Source organism: Rhinopithecus roxellana, chromosome 13, assembly GCF_007565055.1.
Source record: "Rhinopithecus roxellana isolate Shanxi Qingling chromosome 13, ASM756505v1, whole genome shotgun sequence".
Taxonomy (NCBI): Eukaryota; Metazoa; Chordata; class Mammalia; order Primates; family Cercopithecidae; genus Rhinopithecus; species Rhinopithecus roxellana.
Genome location: NC_044561.1, coordinates 39,096,083 through 39,109,142, shown reverse-complemented (window position 1 = coordinate 39,109,142; position 13,060 = coordinate 39,096,083). Strand labels below are relative to the sequence as shown.

General features: G+C 32.5%; 1 long non-coding RNA gene across 1 annotated transcript in view; it reads right to left on the bottom strand.

The window, feature by feature from the left end:
* Nucleotides 1-12,202, bottom strand: part of LOC104672378 — a 119,108-nt gene extending 106,906 nt beyond the window's left edge. Inside the window, exon 1 of the long non-coding RNA XR_749387.2 lies at nucleotides 11,781-12,202. This is a non-coding gene — a long non-coding RNA (uncharacterized LOC104672378). The remainder of the gene's footprint in view (nucleotides 1-11,780) is intronic.
* Nucleotides 12,203-13,060: the final 858 nt, after the last annotated feature.

Sequence of the window (13,060 nt, the reverse complement as noted above, 5' to 3'; positions counted from 1 at the left end):
AATAGACATTTTCTTTTTTTAAAAAATCAGCTTCTTCCTCAAAGTTGATTCATTCTGCTGTTCTCAAATCCAAGCCATGAACCGGACCTTTTTACATGGTGAGATCAGACTAAATCCAATCATTTTCATGGGCCAGTAAAGACTCACAGATACAAGGTGACATCCAGAGTAAAAAAGAACGATACTGTGAATTCACCCATATTTTTACAAAACCAAACATATATAGCATAGTAGGAGGACAAACAGGTATACATTTTCAAATGTCCACATGAGTTTGTTAATTCAGAAGTCTTCAGACATTGCACATGTTTAAAAATGTGTTTAATACCTAGAATACAATTACGGGGACAAAGCATGGTGGAAAGTTAGTCTTCTCTTCCTATCAGATGCAAATACATCTAATTAAGGAGAAGCTAGCAGTGGAATTTTGTAGTGCCCATTGCGTGTATGAATTATGAACAGGCCATCTATCGCTTCATCTGAGAGGGAAGCTTACTGCCAGCTGGTATCAGGAATGGAATCAATATCAGGCATTGTATAGTTATCGCAAAATAATAATAGCATTTAAGAATCATTGACCTTGGCCAGCTTTGAACTGATTATTTAAAACAAACAAAAAAACTAGAAAGGGATATTACCATTTTTAGGGGCTAAAATGTTAATACACAACCTCCAAGAAAATGTGTTAAATGATAAATAATTTTTCATATATGATTGAAAACTTTCCAGATCATATGAGAATTTTGTAGCATTACAGATACAAATAAAAAATATATTTTGTTTAAAAATATTTTGAGAGATACATTAAGCCACTAGTTCACCATGGATCTCTTGTATGAAGTTCCATTATTTACAGAGATGTAGTCTGTTGTAATAAAAGATAACAGATTTAGAGTAGAAAAATAATTTCAATGCAGGTCATAGCTCAGTCTTTCTTAGATTATTTTCTCACTCAAATAATCAGGATACTAATTATTTTACTGTTTGGGGTGGAAGACTGATATCCTCTCCCTCTCAATGTTAATATGTATACGTATGTGTGAAAAGGCTTTGCAAACCACATTGTAATACACGACTTTCATGTTATTTATTTTATTAAAGCATTTGCTTACTAGCAAGTGTGAATAATATCCAGATGACAACCCCAGACTGTTTATCAATATAGCCAATGTAATAAATAAATTCATTAGCTTTTTGATGATGCACTCAACAGAAGCTTATAAATAAATTCAATTGGTGACTTAAGAACTTCTAAATAACTTAATCTTTCTTCCATAATAAAGGAAAAATTTAAAAACCTTTTCAATTTTTTATTAGTAATGTTTGTGTTATCCTAGTAGAGGAAAAGATTTTAAATTTGAGTATAGTAACACCAACGGTGGAACTGTTAAAAACATCATAGAAAATAGTTAGAAAAGTATCTCTAAAACTATTCCCATTACTTTCAAACAAATATTTATCCCTATTGTCAAAGATATTGGGTCCCATTTTGCTCATATCGTACAAAAAAAAAAAAAAAAAAAAAAAAAAAAAAAAAAAAAAAAAAACCCAAACTATCCTATGTAAAATACAATGGCTTAATTATTTTGCTTTAAACCAGAAAATTTTTGCCACCCAGAAGGAGTTATAGAAAATATAGTGACAACTGAGTTTTTAACAACATGAATATTTGGGCCAACCTATAATTATAGTTCTATATATTGTAATAAATAACAAGAGCAAATGGGTGATGATAAAGTTTAAATACTGCAGGACTGTTTCTTCAGCATCTACTTAGGATAATACATACTATTTGTTTTTTCCAGAATTTTTTTCATAGATAACTCAGAAGTATTGAGTCGTCACTTTTCCGAGTTCAAATACAAATGCATTTCAGTTAGCATGGGACCATGAAAAGCAACAACTGCCTGTAGTGCTTTAATTAAAGTGATTCTATTTTTTTCTCTCTTTTTTTGAACGGAGTCTCTCTCTGTCGCCCAGACTGGAGTGCAGTGGCGCGATCTCGGCTCCCTGCAAGCTCCACCCCCCGGGTTCCTGCCATTCTCCTGCCTCAGCCTCCCGAGTAGCTGGGACTACAGGCACCCGCCACCACTCCCGGCTAATTTTTTGTATTTTTAGTAGAGATGGGGTTTCACCGTGTTAGCCAGGATGGTCTTGATCTCCTGACCTCGTGATCTGCCCGTCTTGGCCTCCCAAAGTGCTGGGATTACAGGCGTGAGCCACCGCACCCGGCCAGTGATTCTATTTTTATATTGAATCTATTAAAGAAAACAACTGACTACTATATTTTTGGTACCAGTTCTGCATTTAAAAAATTATGTAAACAGACAACTGAAAACAACCAAAAAGTGTACTAGCCCAGTAGAATAGATTAAAATTGTGCCATAATCACACAAATGGATACTGCAAAGCAAAAAAGAACAACCAACCAATATATGAAACATGGGAAAATTACATGGGCAAAATATTGAGTAACATAAGCCAAACAAAAATATATACATACTGTGCAATTATATGAAATCAAAGACTGGTAAACCTAACATATATGGTGACAGGTGTCAGATGGGGATGAGAGAGTACTATGGAGTGCTGAAAGTTTTATATTCTGATATCTGGGAGAAGACGTATGAATGCGTATAACTACATATGTATGCATATGTAAAACATTCATCCAGATGTATGCTTAAGAATCATGCATCTCAGAAACTTTTACTTGAAACTTTTTAAAGCTAATAAAAAAGAAAAAACCAAAAGACAATCTTCATTTTTCAGAAAGCATGCTCAGTGGACGTTTCAACAAAATTCTTTAAAATGTCAGTGTGCCCTAGAATATACATCAAAAATGAAATTACAAACCAGACATTTTTAATAGTGTGCATTTACAGAAACAATAACTTATAGGTAAGTTTATATTCAATACCTCTTATTAGTTATTTCTACATTTACCAACATAGCTAAATTTCCTTCAATTGTATTTCTATTCTACTAAAGATTTAGGAAAATAAAAAAGAATTTATAACTAGATATAAATGATTTAGAGGGTAAATGACCTTGTATAAATGAAGGAATAGAAAACTGGAAGGAAAATCTGTGATCAAAGCCAACTCTCCAGGCGCTAGTATTATGACTATGAGCAGAAAGGCCATTTTTTTCCCTCTTGAAGCCTCCATTTTCTGTTGCATAAAATAAGGGTGTGAAAAAACCACATTCAATGATCCCAGTTCTAAAATCAACAACTCAAATGTGCCAGTGTTGAAAAAGTGACTTTGGCCCCAAATTTTCAGTGTTCATATCTTGACTCATAATAGCCAACATTACATAAAACTTAAAAATAAGTTTATAAGAAGTATTTTATACCCATATTCTCATTTCAAGTTTAGTGCTATCAATAGAGGTTAGAAATCTAATTTTTATAACAATTGCCGACAACTATACTATAACAGAGTTCACGTTTCTTTCTTCATAAGCATGTGATATGGAGAAATTCTGAATTTTAAAGTAAACAGACATTGTTTTCTAGTGAGAAACACCTGTTTCAGGGCAGTTAAGCACTTTGAGAAGGCTTCTGAGGATTTGCTTCTGTGGAATGCCACAGTAGAGTCCTGCACGGGATGGTACAGATGGTCACAGTGAAAACTCACCGTGCCTCTCCAACTCTATACCCACAGACATGCAAGAGTTGTGTATGTTGACAAAACAAGCTAGTGCAATTTCCTGTCTCAGAGGTGTTTCCCCCTATTGTGCTATTTCACTACACATTCTTTTAAGCCACTGATGTGCAAAAGAGCCTCACATCAGAAACACAACCTTTGTTTATGGATATTATTTGGGGTTTTTTTTTGTTTTTTGTTTTTCTGGAGAGAAACTGCCTATGACCAAAATTGTTCATTGGTTATTGCTTAATTTAGAACAATACTAAAAGTACTTCAGGAAACCTTCTGTATTAAAAAAAAGTGTATTTCTCACTACTCTCTGTCTATGGCTGATTTTAATATTTTTAGAACTCTGTTTCTCCAATTGTCAGAGAGGAGAGAGAGAGAGAGAGAGAACATTTATATCAAAGGGTTATATTTAATCTTCCTTCATACTCTGAAAGTCCAAGATTATTCAAAATGTGGTGCAACAGATAACAGCATGGACTAGAAAAACCATTAACACAGGTTCAGATCCAGACATCAACACTTACTAGCACGGGAAGTTGGGGAAAATTAAACACTTTTAGCCTTCCATCTGTACCATGAGATAATCATCAACTTTCATGGTTATTTAGAGGATTGAGATGAGATATATGAAGCACTCTGCATAAGACCTGAACAAGTCATCAATCACTGGCCATGGATAATGCTTTCAAGGGCAGGAGTCAATCACTTGAAAGAATGTCATAGATAGGATAAAGTGTTCTATCATCATACTCATAACTAATGAGTCAGTTTTCTAATTACTTCCAAGGTCAAATTTTTGAAATTCTTTCAGTAGTGCGCTTTGAAAACTGTTGTGGATTCTTTAATGATAAATTTCTGAGCTTAGGTAGGGTAAAAGCTCTTTATTTCTCTATTCCAATGGAATGCCCCCACTTTTTACCTCCCCTTCTTCATTTAACCATCTATATGCCTTCCCCTAAGAGTTTGAGAAAAACTTGGCTATTCCTGGCTGCAAAGAAAAGCCTATTTCAAGCCCAAGAAAACTTAGTCAAGATCACGACTTTACTTAACGGGATAATATTTATGACAGTAGCTTGTTGCTTTTGGGCATGTAAGTAACTCTAAGTAAAATAGATGGATTTTTTTAAGTAGATATTATACATATGTAGGTTCATAGTCATTGCTTATAATTTGATATGTAGAAACAATGTAACAGACTTGTATATTTTAAACAGTGTACTTAACATCTTACTCTTGATATTTCCTTATCATTAGACAAAGAAAATGTAAAAATCTCTGTCACACATATATACCCACACCTCCCCCCCACATACCATTTTATGAACGTATATACGCATGTTTCTTTCAGCTATAGCTGAATAATTTTCATAGTGTCATAGAGTATATAACATAAATCTCATAAAGGCATAGAGTATATCAACACACATACTAATCAATTTTTTCAAACTCAATGTAAGTTTTGGTCTTATTATAATTTCCAATACCTTAATGGCTCTGCTGCCACCTAAATGAAAATTGTACCAGGTACTCATAAGCATTAACTCTCTTCATCTGGTAAACCTAGTAATGATGTTTCAAATTCAATTTAAAAACCATTAAAACGTAGTGACTTTTAAACCCATTATAATTTAGCTCATTTCTGCAAAATTCAGTTTAGGAGAAAGCAGCTGTGCATTTGAACATCTGGAAATTACTTTTAATTGCACTTTTCTCAAGTGAGAAATGAAAAACTCTACCTGTGATTCTATTTGTATATCTGACCACACAAATCCTAGTAAACACCTGCACTTTATTTATAATTTCATTTTGGGCTACATAATCTCATTTTGCTATTAATCCAGACTTTTATGTGATTTACCAATTGCAAATTTGATCTTGCACAGGCTTTAAGATGGAAAATGGAAATTGCAAGATATTTGATTACTCGTAAGTTACTTATCTAAGGAGAAAACAAATATCAAAGGTAGACATGACTAACCTGAAAGTTGAAAATATGCAAATACTATTACATTTACACTTAATGACTTGGGTATTGAAAATAAAAACACATTCCAGATATGAGGTGGCCTAATCGCTTACATTTTATCTAAGACCTATTCATTCAATAAATCAGCCCTTGGTCTTGAATAAAGCATTTAAAACTACCGATTACTAAAAATGATTACTGCCTTCTATTAACAAATATCAGTTTCCAAATTAAATTTGTTGGCACAAAAATATATCAACAGGAAAATGTTATCATTCCATAAATGTTCTGAACTGATTATTTCTCTGTTTATCTGCCAAGATTACAAATCATTGTTTATTTCTATATCATTGATTCATTTCCTGACAACCAAAGATGTTTTAGAGATATCTGTATCACACTTCAGTAGGAATTTTCTCTCCATCAACTTTTTCAAATGTCATGCTATCTGAATATATCTACAATTGGTGGTTGAGGTGGGAGAATCTCTTGAGCCCAGGACTTCAACACAACAGTGGGTCATGACCGCACCTGTGAATAGCCACTACACTCCAGTCCTGGCAGCATAGTAGGATCCTGCCTCTAAAAAGAAATAAAATAAAGACTAAAATTGGCTGCTGACAGGAAAAAAGCAAACAAACAAACAAACAAACAAAAACAAAAACAAAAAAAACCCTCTCCATAGAATATTTCTGAATGGGCCCAAGGAATGGAGAGGAAAGAGCATGTGATCAGATTAGAATCCCACAGAACATGCAATAGTCACATACTTGTATTTTTCCCAAACTCCGGCATTAGCAGAAAATTCATATCCAGATCGCAATACTTCATGAAGACTATACTTGGAAATTTTCAAAGCAGTGCTTTTAAAAAGTAATTTTGGATGACATCTCAAGTAGAATTGGAATAAAGCCAATCCCATAAGTTAAATTTGAGAACAACTGTTTCTATCACTGTTTAAATATTCTGTACACAAAACATGTATTTATATATACTATTTTGAACACAAAACACAATTTAGTAACTCATATGTAGAGCATGCATGTTCTATAATTTTTAGCAACTTGACCTTTCATGCACAACTGTCCATATTCTTCAGGAAAATGCCCAGGTTTGGGGTTAAATGAAAAACTAATGATCCTTGCTAAGGCTGAGTCAGCTGGGTTATAATGCTGATTTGTCTAACTGAATGAGCTGAACTACCTTAACAGGGATTTTTTAAAAAATCATTATACATAGAAGAACCCTGTTTCTGCCAAGGAAACCCCATCACAGATCCTCCAGTGAACAAGAATGAGTGTGTAACTCCTCTCTCTTTGTAAAAATATCTGAGATTGGTGATTTGGAGCTCTGAGGCAAGACTCAGGGATTTAAATATGGGAAATGACTGCATAAGTTTAAAGCACCATGGGCCATACAGAATGGATCACCACCATCCCTTTGACACCATTTTTACTAGAGTTCTTACAGACTGAGTAAATGAAAGCTGTTCTCAAAGCCCACTGTCTATCTTTCCAGTGTGTTGTTTATGTATGAACAGCAAGTTGTAATTAGTTGCTATAAAATATAGAATTTTATTACTCTCCATCTTACTTTCTATTTTAGTTGTAAAACTGAAGTCCACAGAAAGCCCATATATTCCTCATATTTATCTAAACATTCAAATAAAACAGTTACTCCTTTCAAAATCTCTGCAAATAATAAAGTAGTTGATTATCACAGGAAAGAAAATGCTTTTGAAATATTTTCAGATATTTCCCCTTACAGACGTTGACCTCAGATGTTAGTGGGAGAAATGAAAAGAAAGGCACGATAGCTTGGTCTCATGATATTTTTAAACAAGAGATTATGCAATATTTCAATAATAGCAAAGCAGGGACAATTATAATTTTAGTAGATATTAGTTTTTTAAGCAAATGATAGTTCTCCAGATTTTCAAAGAATTAGTAAATCTCTAAAAAAAAAAATCATATATTTAGAATCACTCTATAAACACGTAAATTAGCACTAATTTATGCTGAATATTCAGTGCTTTAAATGAAGCAAATCCTCAGATTTGATGTGATCATTAACATTGATTCATATATCGACTAACTCTCAATAAGAAACTCAATAAATTTGTTTATAGAAAGTAATATGGAATAAGAACTAATGTAGAGCATGCTATCAGACTTTCCAACCTCGAGCTCAGAAGACTTATATCTCAGGATATAGGCAACAACACAGGTTGGCAAATACACATGAACACATAAACAAGAGAAAACTAAACAAATTCTTACAGGTTTTTAGGAAAAAATTTTGAGCATTAAAAAAGAGGTTCCTTTACTGATCTATTTGTCTTGACTTTGAGAGAAGAATTTATAGCAAGATAAATCATCATTGTTTAAACAGCTAACAGGTCAGGTGGCTTGTAAAATGAATGTTTAAGAATGATATCAAACAGTAATATTTACTTTGTGATAATTTTAAAATTAAACCAATATAAAGTAAAAAAAATGGCAACAAGTGCAAATCAACACTTCTTTTATTTGAACAAGGCTTAAAATCAGCTAACATGATTCTATTCAATATTAATTGCATATAAATCAAAGTAACGTTAAAAAATTATTTGGTTATATAAGCTATAGTGGTATGTTGGCTGCTTGGAAATAAGACATTTGTTCATCTAATAAAAGAGTAAAATATGGCAGTTAATTTTATGAGAAAAGCCTTACAAATGCATGACAAAGTATAATTATTGTTTTAATATTTCAGGTTTATTGTATTAATGAAATAACAAAGTATTATGATTAGCAGTTTATATGAAAGGTATCATCTTTTATTTTAGTGCATACTTTCTCCAAAACAACAAAGATTGGTGTCTTCACGTGCTTCTATATCTAGTTTTGTTACTGCAAATTCCAAATCATTCTGCCTATACTAGTTTTTTATGGCCGAGGTAACAGAAGTTGTGCCAAAAATTCAACAATGATGTTCAATCTAATGTAACAATGCACTTATCTTATTGCTGAATTTTAGACCCCTCAGAACAAAGCACTTCATTTAAATGATAAATGTTCACCTAAAATACCCTGTTGTAAACATTTCTCACATTTAAACAATTGTGGATAAAATACTGCGATGTTAAAGCTTTCTTTTCAATACCGAATAAAAGTTGATGTTTGATTATTTAATATGTTTTTTAATTGGAGGGAAAGAAAGTATTTTATGTGCCTGTTGCATAATTAAAATAAACAAACAAAAAACCCTGTCACATTTAAAATGATAGAAGTCCATAATTTGAATTGACAACTACAAATTAATTTCACTTTTTCTGAAGAGTAGAAGAGATTCCACATTGAAAAATTTCATAGATTTTAATATTTCCAACATAAGTATGGGGGAAAAGATGAACGAAAAACCTTGTTCGAGCTATTCTTTATAAATTGAAGAAATTCAAGAAAAATATTAAAATATTTTTCTTTTTACAAGCAATCGCGTTTCCATATAGTATTTTTAAAATGTTAACTCAATGAAGGAAATGTAATCAGTGTTTTGCATTTATGATCCTAGGGAAAATTAGCTAGTAATCCTGCTAAAAAAGCCTACATTATGGAAATAATTACAACTCATTGCCATAGCAAAAGAAAGTAAATTTTTTAGCTATTTCAGTAAGGAAGATAATCTAAATTGCCCTTAATACTTATTCGTTTCTACCTCAACTAAAAAATATTTTGTCAGTAATCGTGTACAATTAAGTTTCTTCTGAACTCGCAAACTAACATTTCTGTGTACTTGAAAAGTTCTATATTTGATGGCATTTACTTTGCTATGGGCTCTAATTAACCAAAAATACCTTATAATTTTCAGTTAAAACATTTCTTAGTAAATATTAGAAAAATAATCCATCAATTTCAAATGCTAAGTACAACAGTTGATTCAAAATAATCAAAAAATAAAAACAGAAGATGTGTGTAAGAGCTAAAATTAAAATTGAATTAAAAAATAACTTTTAACTGAGAATCATGCTGAACAAGAGAAGCTATCTTATTTTTCCTGCACCTGTTTCATGATAATAAATGTGAAAATGTTTGGGTTTTAATCCAAGTTTTGAAACATTTACCTTTATTAACTTCTTTTCTATAAATTACAAAGATTACATTAAATGAGAATTCAGCTGTAAACTCACATACAAAGAGAACTTATCTAGGAAAATTTCTCTTAATAACAATTTATAACTTCTATGGATTTTAATGTTGACTGGTATGAAAATTCAAAACACTCCATGTCTTGGTTAAACTAATAGCAAGATATTTACAGTATCATAATTCAGTCCACAGGAAAGCAAATATAAATTGTATATTTACAAAAATGACCTGAAGGAAATCAGGAGGAATTTTCTAATCCTAAAATTTATCTAAAATTAATATGATCTTTTCTATCACCAAAATTAGCAATATTCTATACATAAAGGGAAGATAAATACAGAATAAACATGCCTATTAAGAAATCTCTTAATTAGGTCACTCTTAAAAAATAATATATCTGATTCCCCTCAATATTTTAAAGAGAAATATGACTGTTTCTAGTAAAATAAAGTTGCACTCTGGATTACTACAGATTAACACACAAGGCATAATAGCATTTATGATAGTGATAATAAAATTTGTTTTAAAAAAATAGAGCAACTGATATTACACTTTTCTGCTTTTAATTATTCTGTAATGTACCCATGTTTAATGTCTAAAGATACTATTGAAAATGGCTATAGAAAAATCTGAGGTGTTAATATTTGATTACTATAGTATTTCATTGACATTCGTGAATTTAACTCTTAAAACACTAGAGTATAAAATTGGCTTACAGAACAAAATTCAGTTATAGTAATATCAAAATTAATAACAGTTCCAGATATGGGATGTAAGTACCTTTGAGCTTCAAAATTTCTTTCATGAAAAATTATCTTTTTATTGCAAAACAGCAATTAAACACAATTACTTAAAGCTATTCAGCCATGTCTATATACCAAGCATTTCTATTAAAACATTTGTTAGAAATAATATCAAGGTGTCAATAAGTTTTTTAAATTATATAACAAATGCTGACATTTTAAAAAATCCCAAATGCTACATTTTAACATAGACAAAAACACTATTAAAATGTTAAGCTTAATTGCGCGCACAACGAAACTTCTAGAAAACTCCATTACTTACTGTTCACTGAGTATTACTTACAGAGATTAACAATTTTAAGATTTCATTTGTTATTTATCCTGCAGTATTTTGAAAAACCTTTTTTGCACTGTATACTTCTCAATAAGATGATCATACCTACTCTGGTCTGCTGAGAAAAACAAAAAATCAGTAAATCTTCTTTAAGATTGTGCTTGTTCCATCGTATCTTAGGTGGCAACAAGCAAGGAATTCATAATGATAAAAGCACCAATATGAGAAAAAATATTTAATGCTTGTTTCATATTGACTGTATAAAGTCATTTTGACATGCCTATACAACTGGTTGTGGCAGCTTTCAGACATGATTCCAGATCAAAAAAAAAAAAAAAAAAGAAAGAAAGAAAGAAATTGCTCCAGGTTCTTTAGAGAGAGCTTGCCGCTGGGAAGTTGATTTTGGCCAGGTGCCAAAATCATGTGCAAAGGGGCCTCATTACGGATTCATGGCAGCCTTCAGCACTAACAAAAAATGTGACCCAACAGGCTAAATCAGCGACTAAAATTAAAAAGTAAGAGACAAAGACAACTTACTTAATATTCCTTCCAAAGCAACATTAAACTTTTTTTGGTAATTAAACCCTTATTAGTATAATGCAGTGTTCCTCTGTCCTCAAATGATTGTACAATTACTCTTTAAAACTTGTCAATTTCCCTTCTAAATAACACTTTCTTTCTGTGGCAGTTTACAAAGATTTCGCTATATAATAAAACTCTATATCCACTGTAATCGGTTCAATAGAAGAAAACAAAATTGTAAAAATGCAGACGACAGTATTCCTTTAAGATTTAAACAAACAAACAAAAAATAAGCAAACAATCGTCAGTACATTTTGAACTTCTACAAAAGTGAACATACACCCTTTAAACTCACATTGGTTGCGATTAAGCAGTCTCACTGCCCAACTTTCCCCCAAAAAAGTAGATTTGATATCGCAGTCTTACCTAGATGTCTTCTGGCTTTTCTGCAGATCAAAAAGTTTCCTCCCTAAGCACACAGATATTCTTTCACAAACCATAAAGGCCCTTTTATGAATCCAGCACTGTAACAGGCTACCTTCCACACCACGTTAAGAGCCCAGTGTACAAGCTCTCAAGATAAAATACGTTGCTAATACACAATTAGTGGGAGAGGTTGTCTACTGGAGAGTTTATCTTAACGACAGGAGGAAAAAAAAATAAAAAGTTTTTTTTTTTTTTTTTTTTTTTTTTTTTTTTTTTTTTTAATAGCAAAAAGGGTGCGGTCAGATGTTAGGTTTTGCCTGAGAAAAGGGTTCTACACTGCACTAGTACCTAAACACTAGCAGAAGCTGCCTGGGAAGGGAGCCAATGGAAGGACTTTGTTTGACCCAGCTGCCAATCTCCCCTGAAGCCGTGCGCCAGACTAAACACTCACACTATTTTAACTCAAATCAGGCTACAGCAGCTGTTTGCTTTCCGGCTCTGAGCTCTGCACCCACCATGGCCTGTGCAGTTCACCCGCGAGCTTTGCTAGCTGCCTGGCTGAAATCTGTTCCGGGTTGGGATTTGTCATTGGGGAGCAAATATTAACCCTATTCCTCATGGTAAATCTGGACTGTTTGTTGTTCAGCATTTGGATCTGGTCATTGGGGTAATTTCTGATCTTTTAAATGAAGGCTGCTATTTTATATCATGGAGAAAGTTCGAGATTTGAAGGTAACAAGGATTCTTACGTTTCTTTGAAATTCTAATGTAAACTCTTCTGATGTGTTCAAATTAACACTAAAATAGCCCTTGTGTGTTCCTACAAAAACAAGGTCCCTAGAGTACACTCCTAAGAACAAAGATGGTACCCATTCACTCCAACCTAAAGCTCTTTGACTATAGCAAGATAAGTTGGCATCACAGAGTCAGAGAGACTCACGTGGTTGCAGGAGTTAGCACTGACTCCTCAATGCTCAGGAAAGTTTCTCCAAAAGCAACACCTAGGCACATAAGAAGTTTGCTTTCCTCGTATGAAAAGGTATCAAGTGACCTAATTTACCATTCCTAAATTTCTAAGCTTATTTAGTTGTTAGACTAAGTGTAAAATTCACATTCTGAATTGTAAAACGTTATGTCCACAGGTAGTCTGAAGTTAAAAACAAATTAGAGAGAAGTTAGTCAGGGAATGTACAATTAAAGTAATAATCAAAATGATCTGATTGTAGGAGGGGGAAAAGATCCAATAATGAAGATTGATTGCACAGGAGATAGGAGCCAAA